General features: G+C 46.6%; 27 non-coding genes across 27 annotated transcripts; all 27 read left to right on the top strand.

Annotated features, from left to right (window-relative positions):
• The first annotated feature begins 216 nt into the window (after positions 1-216).
• trnag-gcc (transfer RNA glycine (anticodon GCC)) lies at positions 217-287 on the top strand. The gene has a single exon. It is a non-coding gene; the product is annotated as a tRNA-Gly (tRNA).
• A 230-nt stretch (positions 288-517) lies between these two features.
• trnag-gcc (transfer RNA glycine (anticodon GCC)) lies at positions 518-588 on the top strand. The gene has a single exon. It is a non-coding gene; the product is annotated as a tRNA-Gly (tRNA).
• Positions 589-818: 230 nt separating this feature from the next.
• On the top strand, positions 819-889 carry trnag-gcc (transfer RNA glycine (anticodon GCC)). Its single transcript has one exon. It is a non-coding gene; the product is annotated as a tRNA-Gly (tRNA).
• Positions 890-1280: 391 nt separating this feature from the next.
• Positions 1281-1351, top strand: trnag-gcc (transfer RNA glycine (anticodon GCC)). Its single transcript has one exon. It is a non-coding gene; the product is annotated as a tRNA-Gly (tRNA).
• A 230-nt stretch (positions 1352-1581) lies between these two features.
• On the top strand, positions 1582-1652 carry trnad-guc (transfer RNA aspartic acid (anticodon GUC)). Its single transcript has one exon. It is a non-coding gene; the product is annotated as a tRNA-Asp (tRNA).
• A 233-nt stretch (positions 1653-1885) lies between these two features.
• Positions 1886-1956, top strand: trnag-gcc (transfer RNA glycine (anticodon GCC)). Its single transcript has one exon. It is a non-coding gene; the product is annotated as a tRNA-Gly (tRNA).
• Positions 1957-2186: 230 nt separating this feature from the next.
• trnag-gcc (transfer RNA glycine (anticodon GCC)) lies at positions 2187-2257 on the top strand. Its single transcript has one exon. It is a non-coding gene; the product is annotated as a tRNA-Gly (tRNA).
• Positions 2258-2478: 221 nt separating this feature from the next.
• trnag-gcc (transfer RNA glycine (anticodon GCC)) lies at positions 2479-2550 on the top strand. Its single transcript has one exon. It is a non-coding gene; the product is annotated as a tRNA-Gly (tRNA).
• A 324-nt stretch (positions 2551-2874) lies between these two features.
• On the top strand, positions 2875-2945 carry trnag-gcc (transfer RNA glycine (anticodon GCC)). Its single transcript has one exon. It is a non-coding gene; the product is annotated as a tRNA-Gly (tRNA).
• A 512-nt stretch (positions 2946-3457) lies between these two features.
• On the top strand, positions 3458-3528 carry trnag-gcc (transfer RNA glycine (anticodon GCC)). The gene has a single exon. It is a non-coding gene; the product is annotated as a tRNA-Gly (tRNA).
• Positions 3529-3758: 230 nt separating this feature from the next.
• trnag-gcc (transfer RNA glycine (anticodon GCC)) lies at positions 3759-3829 on the top strand. Its single transcript has one exon. It is a non-coding gene; the product is annotated as a tRNA-Gly (tRNA).
• Positions 3830-4062: 233 nt separating this feature from the next.
• trnag-gcc (transfer RNA glycine (anticodon GCC)) lies at positions 4063-4133 on the top strand. Its single transcript has one exon. It is a non-coding gene; the product is annotated as a tRNA-Gly (tRNA).
• A 230-nt stretch (positions 4134-4363) lies between these two features.
• On the top strand, positions 4364-4434 carry trnag-gcc (transfer RNA glycine (anticodon GCC)). The gene has a single exon. It is a non-coding gene; the product is annotated as a tRNA-Gly (tRNA).
• A 221-nt stretch (positions 4435-4655) lies between these two features.
• Positions 4656-4726, top strand: trnag-gcc (transfer RNA glycine (anticodon GCC)). The gene has a single exon. It is a non-coding gene; the product is annotated as a tRNA-Gly (tRNA).
• A 324-nt stretch (positions 4727-5050) lies between these two features.
• Positions 5051-5121, top strand: trnad-guc (transfer RNA aspartic acid (anticodon GUC)). Its single transcript has one exon. It is a non-coding gene; the product is annotated as a tRNA-Asp (tRNA).
• Positions 5122-5354: 233 nt separating this feature from the next.
• trnag-gcc (transfer RNA glycine (anticodon GCC)) lies at positions 5355-5425 on the top strand. The gene has a single exon. It is a non-coding gene; the product is annotated as a tRNA-Gly (tRNA).
• A 232-nt stretch (positions 5426-5657) lies between these two features.
• Positions 5658-5728, top strand: trnag-gcc (transfer RNA glycine (anticodon GCC)). Its single transcript has one exon. It is a non-coding gene; the product is annotated as a tRNA-Gly (tRNA).
• Positions 5729-5958: 230 nt separating this feature from the next.
• On the top strand, positions 5959-6029 carry trnag-gcc (transfer RNA glycine (anticodon GCC)). Its single transcript has one exon. It is a non-coding gene; the product is annotated as a tRNA-Gly (tRNA).
• Positions 6030-6250: 221 nt separating this feature from the next.
• Positions 6251-6321, top strand: trnag-gcc (transfer RNA glycine (anticodon GCC)). Its single transcript has one exon. It is a non-coding gene; the product is annotated as a tRNA-Gly (tRNA).
• A 512-nt stretch (positions 6322-6833) lies between these two features.
• On the top strand, positions 6834-6904 carry trnag-gcc (transfer RNA glycine (anticodon GCC)). Its single transcript has one exon. It is a non-coding gene; the product is annotated as a tRNA-Gly (tRNA).
• Positions 6905-7134: 230 nt separating this feature from the next.
• trnag-gcc (transfer RNA glycine (anticodon GCC)) lies at positions 7135-7205 on the top strand. Its single transcript has one exon. It is a non-coding gene; the product is annotated as a tRNA-Gly (tRNA).
• A 230-nt stretch (positions 7206-7435) lies between these two features.
• Positions 7436-7506, top strand: trnag-gcc (transfer RNA glycine (anticodon GCC)). Its single transcript has one exon. It is a non-coding gene; the product is annotated as a tRNA-Gly (tRNA).
• A 391-nt stretch (positions 7507-7897) lies between these two features.
• trnag-gcc (transfer RNA glycine (anticodon GCC)) lies at positions 7898-7968 on the top strand. The gene has a single exon. It is a non-coding gene; the product is annotated as a tRNA-Gly (tRNA).
• A 230-nt stretch (positions 7969-8198) lies between these two features.
• trnag-gcc (transfer RNA glycine (anticodon GCC)) lies at positions 8199-8269 on the top strand. Its single transcript has one exon. It is a non-coding gene; the product is annotated as a tRNA-Gly (tRNA).
• A 221-nt stretch (positions 8270-8490) lies between these two features.
• On the top strand, positions 8491-8561 carry trnag-gcc (transfer RNA glycine (anticodon GCC)). The gene has a single exon. It is a non-coding gene; the product is annotated as a tRNA-Gly (tRNA).
• Positions 8562-8885: 324 nt separating this feature from the next.
• On the top strand, positions 8886-8956 carry trnag-gcc (transfer RNA glycine (anticodon GCC)). Its single transcript has one exon. It is a non-coding gene; the product is annotated as a tRNA-Gly (tRNA).
• Positions 8957-9478: 522 nt separating this feature from the next.
• On the top strand, positions 9479-9549 carry trnag-gcc (transfer RNA glycine (anticodon GCC)). The gene has a single exon. It is a non-coding gene; the product is annotated as a tRNA-Gly (tRNA).
• Positions 9550-9687: the final 138 nt, after the last annotated feature.

The raw sequence follows: 9687 nt of genomic DNA, 5'->3' as shown, positions 1-9687 counted from the left end.
ATTTGAAAACAGTGGTTGTCGTCTTGACATGCCGGCCACGCAAAACTATCAAAACAAATATTTCTGGTGGTCTAATGGTTTGAGGTAAGTGCTGGATTCTCGACATTTGAAAACATTGGTTGTATTGTTGACATGCCGGCCACGCAAAGCTATCAAACAAATATTTCTGGTGGTCGAGAATGTCAGTTCTCGCCTTCTCTCTTTGGTGTTGCATCAGCATTGGTGGTTCAATGGTAGAATTCTCGCCTGCCATGCGGGAGATCCAGGTCCGATTCCCGGCCAATGCATCAGGGTTTTACTGTCTTTACGATACATGAAAGGGTTCTACGGGAGTCATTTACACTGGGATCCAAGGGTGAACCAGCAAAAATGGTAATGGTTTGAGGTAAGTGCTGGATTCTCGACATTTGAAAACATTGGTTGTATTGTTGACATGCCGGCCACGCAAAGCTATCAAACAAATATTTCTGGTGGTCGAGAATGTCAGTTCTCGCGTTCTCTCTTTGGTGTTGCATCAGCATTGGTGGTTCAATGGTAGAATTCTCGCCTGCCACGCGGGAGATCCGGGTCCGATTCCCGGCCAATGCATCAGGGTTTTACTGTCTTTACGATACATGTAAGGGTTCTACGGGAGTCATTTACACTGGGATCCAAGGGTGAACCAGCAAAAATGGTAATGGTTTGAGGTAAGTGCTGGATTCTCGACATTTGAAAACATTGGTTGTATTGTTGACATGCCGGCCACGCAAAGCTATCAAACAAATATTTCTGGTGGTCGAGAATGTCAGTTCTCGCGTTCTCTCTTTGGTATTGCATCAGCATTGGTGGTTCAATGGTAGAATTCTCGCCTGCCACGCGGGAGATCCGGGTCCGATTCCCGGCCAATGCATCAGGGTTTTACTGTGGTTACGATACATGTAAGGGTTCTACGGGAATCATTTACACTGGGATCCAAGGGTGTACCAGCAAAAACGCTAATGGTTTGAGGTAAGTGCTGAATTCTCGACATTTGAAAACATTGGTTGTATTCTTGACATGCCGGCCACGCAAAACTATCAAACAAATATTTCTAGTGGTCGAGAATGTCAGTTCTCACCTTCTCTGGTTGGTGTTACCAGCAAAAAAGGGTGTACCAGCAAAAATGCTAATGGTTTGAGGTAAGTGCTGGATTTGAAAACAGTGGTTGTCGTCTTGACATGCCGGCCACGTAAAACTATCAAACAAATATTTCTGGTGGTCGAGAATGTCAGTTCTCGCCTTCTCTTGTTGGTGTTGCATCAGCATTGGTGGTTCAATGGTAGAATTCTCGCCTGCCACGCGGGAGATCCGGGTCCGATTCCCGGCCAATGCATCAGGGTTTTACTGTCTTTACGATACATGTAAGGGTTCTACGGGAGTCATTTACACTGGGATCCAAGGGTGAACCAGCAAAAATGGTAATGGTTTGAGGTAAGTGCTGGATTCTCGACATTTGAAAACATTGGTTGTATTGTTGACATGCCGGCCACGCAAAGCTATCAAACAAATATTTCTGGTGGTCGAGAATGTCAGTTCTCGCGTTCTCTCTTTGGTGTTGCATTAGCATTGGTGGTTCAATGGTAGAATTCTCGCCTGTCACGCGGGAGATCCGGGTCCGATTCCCGGCCAATGCATCAGGGTTTTACTGTGGTTACGATACATGTAAGGGTTCTACGGAAATCATTTACACTGGGATCCAAGGGTGTACCAAGCAAAAACGCTAATAGTTTGAGGTAAGTGCTGGATTCTTGACATTTGAAAACATAGGTAGTAGTCTTGACATGCCGGCCACGCAAAACTATCAAACAAATATTTCTGGTGGTCGAGAATGTCAGTTCTCGCCTTCTCTCTGGTTGGTGTTACATCAGCATTGGTGGTTCAATGGTAGAATTCTCGCCTGCCACGCGGGAGATCCGGGTCCGATTCCCGGCCAATGCATCAGGGTTTTGCTGTGGTTACGATACATGTAAGGGTTCTACGGGAATCATTTACACTGGGATCCAAGGGTGTACCAACAAAAACGCTAATGGTTTGAGGTAAGTGCTGGATTCTCGACATTTGAAAACATTGGTTGTATTGTTGACATGCCGGCCACGCAAAGCTACCAAACAAATATTTCTGGTGGTCGAGAATGTCAGTTCTCGCCTTCTCTGGTTGGTGTTACATCAGCATTGGTGGTTCAATGGTAGAATTCTCGCCTGCCACGCGGGAGATCCGGGTCCGATTCCCGGCCAATGCATCAGGGTTTTACTGTGGTTACGATACATGTAAGGGTTCTACGGGAATCATTTACACTGGGATCCAAGGGTGTACCAGTAAAACCGCTAATGGTTTGAGGTAAGTGCTTGATTTGAAAACAGTGGTTGTCGTCTTGACATGCCGGCCACGCAAAACTATCAAACAAATATTTCTGGTGGTCGAGAATGTCAGTTCTCGCCTTCTCTGGTTGGTGTTACATCAGCATTGGTGGTTCAATGGTAGAATTCTCGCCTGCCACGCGGGAGATCATGGGTCCGATTCCCGGCCAATGCATCAGGGTTTTACTGTGGTTACGATACATGTAACGGTTCTACGGGAATCATTTACACTGGGATCCAAGGGTGTACCAGCAAAACCGCTAATGGTTTGAGGTAAGTGCTGGATTTGAAAACAGTGGTTGTCGTCTTGACATGCCGGCCACGCAAAACTATCAAACAAATATTTCTGGTGGTCTAATGGTTTGAGGTAAGTGCTGGATTCTCGACATTTGAAAACATTGGTTGTATTGTTGACATGCCGGCCACGCAAAGCTATCAAACAAATATTTCTGGTGGTCGAGAATGTCAGTTCTCGCCTTCTCTCTTTGGTGTTGCATCAGCATTGGTGGTTCAATGGTAGAATTCTCGCCTGCCACGCGGGAGATCCGGGTCCGATTCCCGGCCAATGCATCAGGGTTTTACTGTCTTTACGATACATGTAAGGGTTCTCCGGGGTCATTTACACTGGGATCCAAGGGTGTATCAGCAAAACCGCTAATGGTTTGAGGTAAGTGCTGGATTTGAAAACAGTGGTTGTCGTCTTGACATGCCGGCCACGCAAAACTATCAAACAAATATTTCTGGTGGTCGAGAATGTCAGTTCTCGCCTTCTCTCTTTGGTGTTGCATCAGCATTGGTGGTTCAATGGTAGAATTCTCGCCTGCCACGCGGGAGATCAGGATCCGATTCCTGGCCAATGCATCAGGGTTTTACTGTGGTTACGATACATGTAAGGGTTCTACGGGAATCATTTACACTGGGATCCAAGGGTGTACCAGCAAAACCGCTAATGGTTTGAGGTAAGTGCTGGATTTGAAAACAGTGGTTGTCGTCTTGACATGCCGGCCACGCAAAACTATCAAACAAATATTTCTGGTGGTCGAGAATGTCAGTTCTCGCCTTCTCTGGTTGGTGTTACATCAGCATTGGTGGTTCAATGGTAGAATTCTCGCCTGCCATGCGGGAGATCCAGGTCCGATTCCCGGCCAATGCATCAGGGTTTTACTGTCTTTACGATACATGAAAGGGTTCTACGGGAGTCATTTACACTGGGATCCAAGGGTGAACCAGCAAAAATGGTAATGGTTTGAGGTAAGTGCTGGATTCTCGACATTTGAAAACATTGGTTGTATTGTTGACATGCCGGCCACGCAAAGCTATCAAACAAATATTTCTGGTGGTCGAGAATGTCAGTTCTCGCGTTCTCTCTTTGGTGTTGCATCAGCATTGGTGGTTCAATGGTAGAATTCTCGCCTGCCACGCGGGAGATCCGGGTCCGATTCCCGGCCAATGCATCAGGGTTTTACTGTGGTTACGATACATGTAAGGGTTCTACGGGAATCATTTACACTGGGATCCAAGGGTGTACCAAGCAAAAACGCTAATAGTTTGAGGTAAGTGCTGGATTCTTGACATTTGAAAACATAGGTAGTAGTCTTGACATGCCGGCCACGCAAAACTATCAAACAAATATTTCTGGTGGTCGAGAATGTCAGTTCTCGCCTTCTCTCTGGTTGGTGTTACATCAGCATTGGTGGTTCAATGGTAGAATTCTCGCCTGCCACGCGGGAGATCCGGGTCCGATTCCCGGCCAATGCATCAGGGTTTTGCTGTGGTTACGATACATGTAAGGGTTCTACGGGAATCATTTACACTGGGATCCAAGTGTGTACCAACAAAAACGCTAATGGTTTGAGGTAAGTGCTGGATTCTCGACATTTGAAAACATTGGTTGTATTGTTGACATGCCGGCCACGCAAAGCTACCAAACAAATATTTCTGGTGGTCGAGAATGTCAGTTCTCGCCTTCTCTGGTTGGTGTTACATCAGCATTGGTGGTTCAATGGTAGAATTCTCGCCTGCCACGCGGGAGATCCGGGTCCGATTCCCGGCCAATGCATCAGGGTTTTACTGTGGTTACGATACATGTAAGGGTTCTACGGGAATCATTTACACTGGGATCCAAGGGTGTACCAGTAAAACCGCTAATGGTTTGAGGTAAGTGCTTGATTTGAAAACAGTGGTTGTCGTCTTGACATGCCGGCCACGCAAAACTATCAAACAAATATTTCTGGTGGTCGAGAATGTCAGTTCTCGCCTTCTCTGGTTGGTGTTACATCAGCATTGGTGGTTCAATGGTAGAATTCTCGCCTGCCACGCGGGAGATCCGGGTCCGATTCCCGGCCAATGCATCAGGGTTTTACTGTGGTTACGATACATGTAACGGTTCTACGGGAATCATTTACACTGGGATCCAAGGGTGTACCAGCAAAACCGCTAATGGTTTGAGGTAAGTGCTGGATTTGAAAACAGTGGTTGTCGTCTTGACATGCCGGCCACGCAAAACTATCAAACAAATATTTCTGGTGGTCTAATGGTTTGAGGTAAGTGCTGGATTCTCGACATTTGAAAACATTGGTTGTATTGTTGACATGCCGGCCACGCAAAGCTATCAAACAAATATTTCTGGTGGTCGAGAATGTCAGTTCTCGCGTTCTCTCTTTGGTGTTGCATTAGCATTGGTGGTTCAATGGTAGAATTCTCGCCTGTCACGCGGGAGATCCGGGTCCGATTCCCGGCCAATGCATCAGGGTTTTACTGTGGTTACGATACATGTAAGGGTTCTACGGGAATCATTTACACTGGGATCCAAGGGTGTACCAAGCAAAAACGCTAATAGTTTGAGGTAAGTGCTGGATTCTTGACATTTGAAAACATAGGTAGTAGTCTTGACATGCCGGCCACGCAAAACTATCAAACAAATATTTCTGGTGGTCGAGAATGTCAGTTCTCGCCTTCTCTCTGGTTGGTGTTACATCAGCATTGGTGGTTCAATGGTAGAATTCTCGCCTGCCACGCGGGAGATCCGGGTCCGATTCCCGGCCAATGCATCAGGGTTTTACTGTCTTTACGATACATGTAAGGGTTCTACGGGAGTCATTTACACTGGGATCCAAGGGTGAACCAGCAAAAATGGTAATAGTTTGAGGTAAGTGCTGGATTCTTGACATTTGAAAACATAGGTAGTAGTCTTGACATGCCGGCCACGCAAAACTATCAAACAAATATTTCTGGTGGTCGAGAATGTCAGTTCTCGCCTTCTCTCTGGTTGGTGTTACATCAGCATTGGTGGTTCAATGGTAGAATTCTCGCCTGCCACGCGGGAGATCCGGGTCCGATTCCCGGCCAATGCATCAGGGTTTTGCTGTGGTTACGATACATGTAAGGGTTCTACGGGAATCATTTACACTGGGATCCAAGGGTGTACCAACAAAAACGCTAATGGTTTGAGGTAAGTGCTGGATTCTCGACATTTGAAAACATTGGTTGTATTGTTGACATGCCGGCCACGCAAAGCTACCAAACAAATATTTCTGGTGGTCGAGAATGTCAGTTCTCGCCTTCTCTGGTTGGTGTTACATCAGCATTGGTGGTTCAATGGTAGAATTCTCGCCTGCCACGCGGGAGATCCGGGTCCGATTCCCGGCCAATGCATCAGGGTTTTACTGTGGTTACGATACATGTAAGGGTCCTACGGGAATCATTTACACTGGGATCCAAGGGTGTACCAGTAAAACCGCTAATGGTTTGAGGTAAGTGCTTGATTTGAAAACAGTGGTTGTCGTCTTGACATGCCGGCCACGCAAAACTATCAAACAAATATTTCTGGTGGTCGAGAATGTCAGTTCTCGCCTTCTCTGGTTGGTGTTACATCAGCATTGGTGGTTCAATGGTAGAATTCTCGCCTGCCACGCGGGAGATCCGGGTCCGATTCCCGGCCAATGCATCAGGGTTTTACTGTCTTTACGATACATGTAAGGGTTCTCCGGGGTCATTTACACTGGGATCCAAGGGTGTATCAGCAAAACCGCTAATGGTTTGAGGTAAGTGCTGGATTTGAAAACAGTGGTTGTCGTCTTGACATGCCGGCCACGCAAAACTATCAAACAAATATTTCTGGTGGTCGAGAATGTCAGTTCTCGCCTTCTCTCTTTGGTGTTGCATCAGCATTGGTGGTTCAATGGTAGAATTCTCGCCTGCCACGCGGGAGATCAGGATCCGATTCCTGGCCAATGCATCAGGGTTTTACTGTGGTTACGATACATGTAAGGGTTCTACGGGAATCATTTACACTGGGATCCAAGGGTGTACCAGCAAAACCGCTAATGGTTTGAGGTAAGTGCTGGATTTGAAAACAGTGGTTGTCGTCTTGACATGCCGGCCACGCAAAACTATCAAACAAATATTTCTGGTGGTCGAGAATGTCAGTTCTCGCCTTCTCTGGTTGGTGTTACATCAGCATTGGTGGTTCAATGGTAGAATTCTCGCCTGCCATGCGGGAGATCCAGGTCCGATTCCCGGCCAATGCATCAGGGTTTTACTGTCTTTACGATACATGAAAGGGTTCTACGGGAGTCATTTACACTGGGATCCAAGGGTGAACCAGCAAAAATGGTAATGGTTTGAGGTAAGTGCTGGATTCTCGACATTTGAAAACATTGGTTGTATTGTTGACATGCCGGCCACGCAAAGCTATCAAACAAATATTTCTGGTGGTCGAGAATGTCAGTTCTCGCGTTCTCTCTTTGGTGTTGCATCAGCATTGGTGGTTCAATGGTAGAATTCTCGCCTGCCACGCGGGAGATCCGGGTCCGATTCCCGGCCAATGCATCAGGGTTTTACTGTCTTTACGATACATGTAAGGGTTCTACGGGAGTCATTTACACTGGGATCCAAGGGTGAACCAGCAAAAATGGTAATGGTTTGAGGTAAGTGCTGGATTCTCGACATTTGAAAACATTGGTTGTATTGTTGACATGCCGGCCACGCAAAGCTATCAAACAAATATTTCTGGTGGTCGAGAATGTCAGTTCTCGCGTTCTCTCTTTGGTATTGCATCAGCATTGGTGGTTCAATGGTAGAATTCTCGCCTGCCACGCGGGAGATCCGGGTCCGATTCCCGGCCAATGCATCAGGGTTTTACTGTGGTTACGATACATGTAAGGGTTCTACGGGAATCATTTACACTGGGATCCAAGGGTGTACCAGCAAAAACGCTAATGGTTTGAGGTAAGTGCTGAATTCTCGACATTTGAAAACATTGGTTGTATTCTTGACATGCCGGCCACGCAAAACTATCAAACAAATATTTCTAGTGGTCGAGAATGTCAGTTCTCACCTTCTCTGGTTGGTGTTACCAGCAAAAAAGGGTGTACCAGCAAAAATGCTAATGGTTTGAGGTAAGTGCTGGATTTGAAAACAGTGGTTGTCGTCTTGACATGCCGGCCACGTAAAACTATCAAACAAATATTTCTGGTGGTCGAGAATGTCAGTTCTCGCCTTCTCTCGTTGGTGTTGCATCAGCATTGGTGGTTCAATGGTAGAATTCTCGCCTGCCACGCGGGAGATCCGGGTCCGATTCCCGGCCAATGCATCAGGGTTTTACTGTCTTTACGATACATGTAAGGGTTCTACGGGAGTCATTTACACTGGGATCCAAGGGTGAACCAGCAAAAATGGTAATGGTTTGAGGTAAGTGCTGGATTCTCGACATTTGAAAACATTGGTTGTATTGTTGACATGCCGGCCACGCAAAGCTACCAAACAAATATTTCTGGTGGTCGAGAATGTCAGTTCTCGCCTTCTCTGGTTGGTGTTACATCAGCATTGGTGGTTCAATGGTAGAATTCTCGCCTGCCACGCGGGAGATCCGGGTCCGATTCCCGGCCAATGCATCAGGGTTTTACTGTGGTTACGATACATGTAAGGGTTCTACGGGAATCATTTACACTGGGATCCAAGGGTGTACCAGCAAAACCGCTAATGGTTTGAGGTAAGTGCTGGATTTGAAAACAGTGGTTGTCGTCTTGACATGCCGGCCACGCAAAACTATCAAACAAATATTTCTGGTGGTCGAGAATGTCAGTTCTCGCCTTCTCTGGTCGGTGTTACATCAGCATTGGTGGTTCAATGGTAGAATTCTCGCCTGCCACGCGGGAGATCCAGGTCCGATTCCCGGCCAATGCATCAGGGTTTTACTGTGGTTACGATACATGTAACGGTTCTACGGGAATCATTTACACTGGGATCCAAGGGTGTACCAGCAAAACCGCTAATGGTTTGAGGTAAGTGCTGGATTTGAAAACAGTGGTTGTCGTCTTGACATGCCGGCCACGCAAAACTATCAAACAAATATTTCTGGTGGTCTAATGGTTTGAGGTAAGTGCTGGATTCTCGACATTTGAAAACATTGGTTGTATTGTTGACATGCCGGCCACGCAAAGCTATCAAACAAATATTTCTGGTGGTCGAGAATGTCAGTTCTCGCCTTCTCTCTTTGGTGTTGCATCAGCATTGGTGGTTCAATGGTAGAATTCTCGCCTGCCACGCGGGAGATCCGGGTCCGATTCCCGGCCAATGCATCAGGGTTTTACTGTCTTTACGATACATGTAAGGGTTCTACGGGAGTCATTTACACTGGGATCCAAGGGTGTATCAGCAAAACCGCTAATGGTTTGAGGTAAGTGCTGGATTTGAAAACAGTGGTTGTCGTCTTGACATGCCGGCCACGCAAAACTATCAAACAAATATTTCTGGTGGTCGAGAATGTCAGTTCTCGCCTTCTCTCTTTGGTGTTGCATCAGCATTGGTGGTTCAATGGTAGAATTCTCGCCTGCCACGCGGGAGATCAGGATCCGATTCCTGGCCAATGCATCAGGGTTTTACTGTGGTTACGATACATGTAAGGGTTCTACGGGAGTCATTTACACTGGGATCCAAGGGTGAACCAGCAAAAACGGTAATGGTTTGAGGTAAGTGCTGGATTCTCGACATTTGAAAACATTGGTTGTATTGTTGACATGCCGGCCACGCAGAGCTACCAAACAAATATTTCTGGTGGTCGAGAATGTCAGTTCTCGCCTTCTCTCTTTGGTGTTGCATCAGCATTGGTGGTTCAATGGTAGAATTCTCGCCTGCCATGCGGGAGATCCAGGTCCGATTCCCGGCCAATGCATCAGGGTTTTACTGTCTTTACGATACATGAAAGGGTTCTACGGGAGTCATTTACACTGGGATCCAAGGGTGAACCAGCAAAAATGGTAATGGTTTGAGGTAAGTGCTGGATTCTCGACATTTGAAAACATTGGTTGTA

The sequence above is a fragment of the Anarhichas minor genome, unplaced genomic scaffold, assembly GCF_050575085.1.
Source record: "Anarhichas minor isolate MPS153535 unplaced genomic scaffold, ASM5057508v1 ptg000028l, whole genome shotgun sequence".
Taxonomy (NCBI): Eukaryota; Metazoa; Chordata; class Actinopteri; order Perciformes; family Anarhichadidae; genus Anarhichas; species Anarhichas minor.
This window is presented reverse-complemented; position numbering and strand designations above follow the sequence as displayed.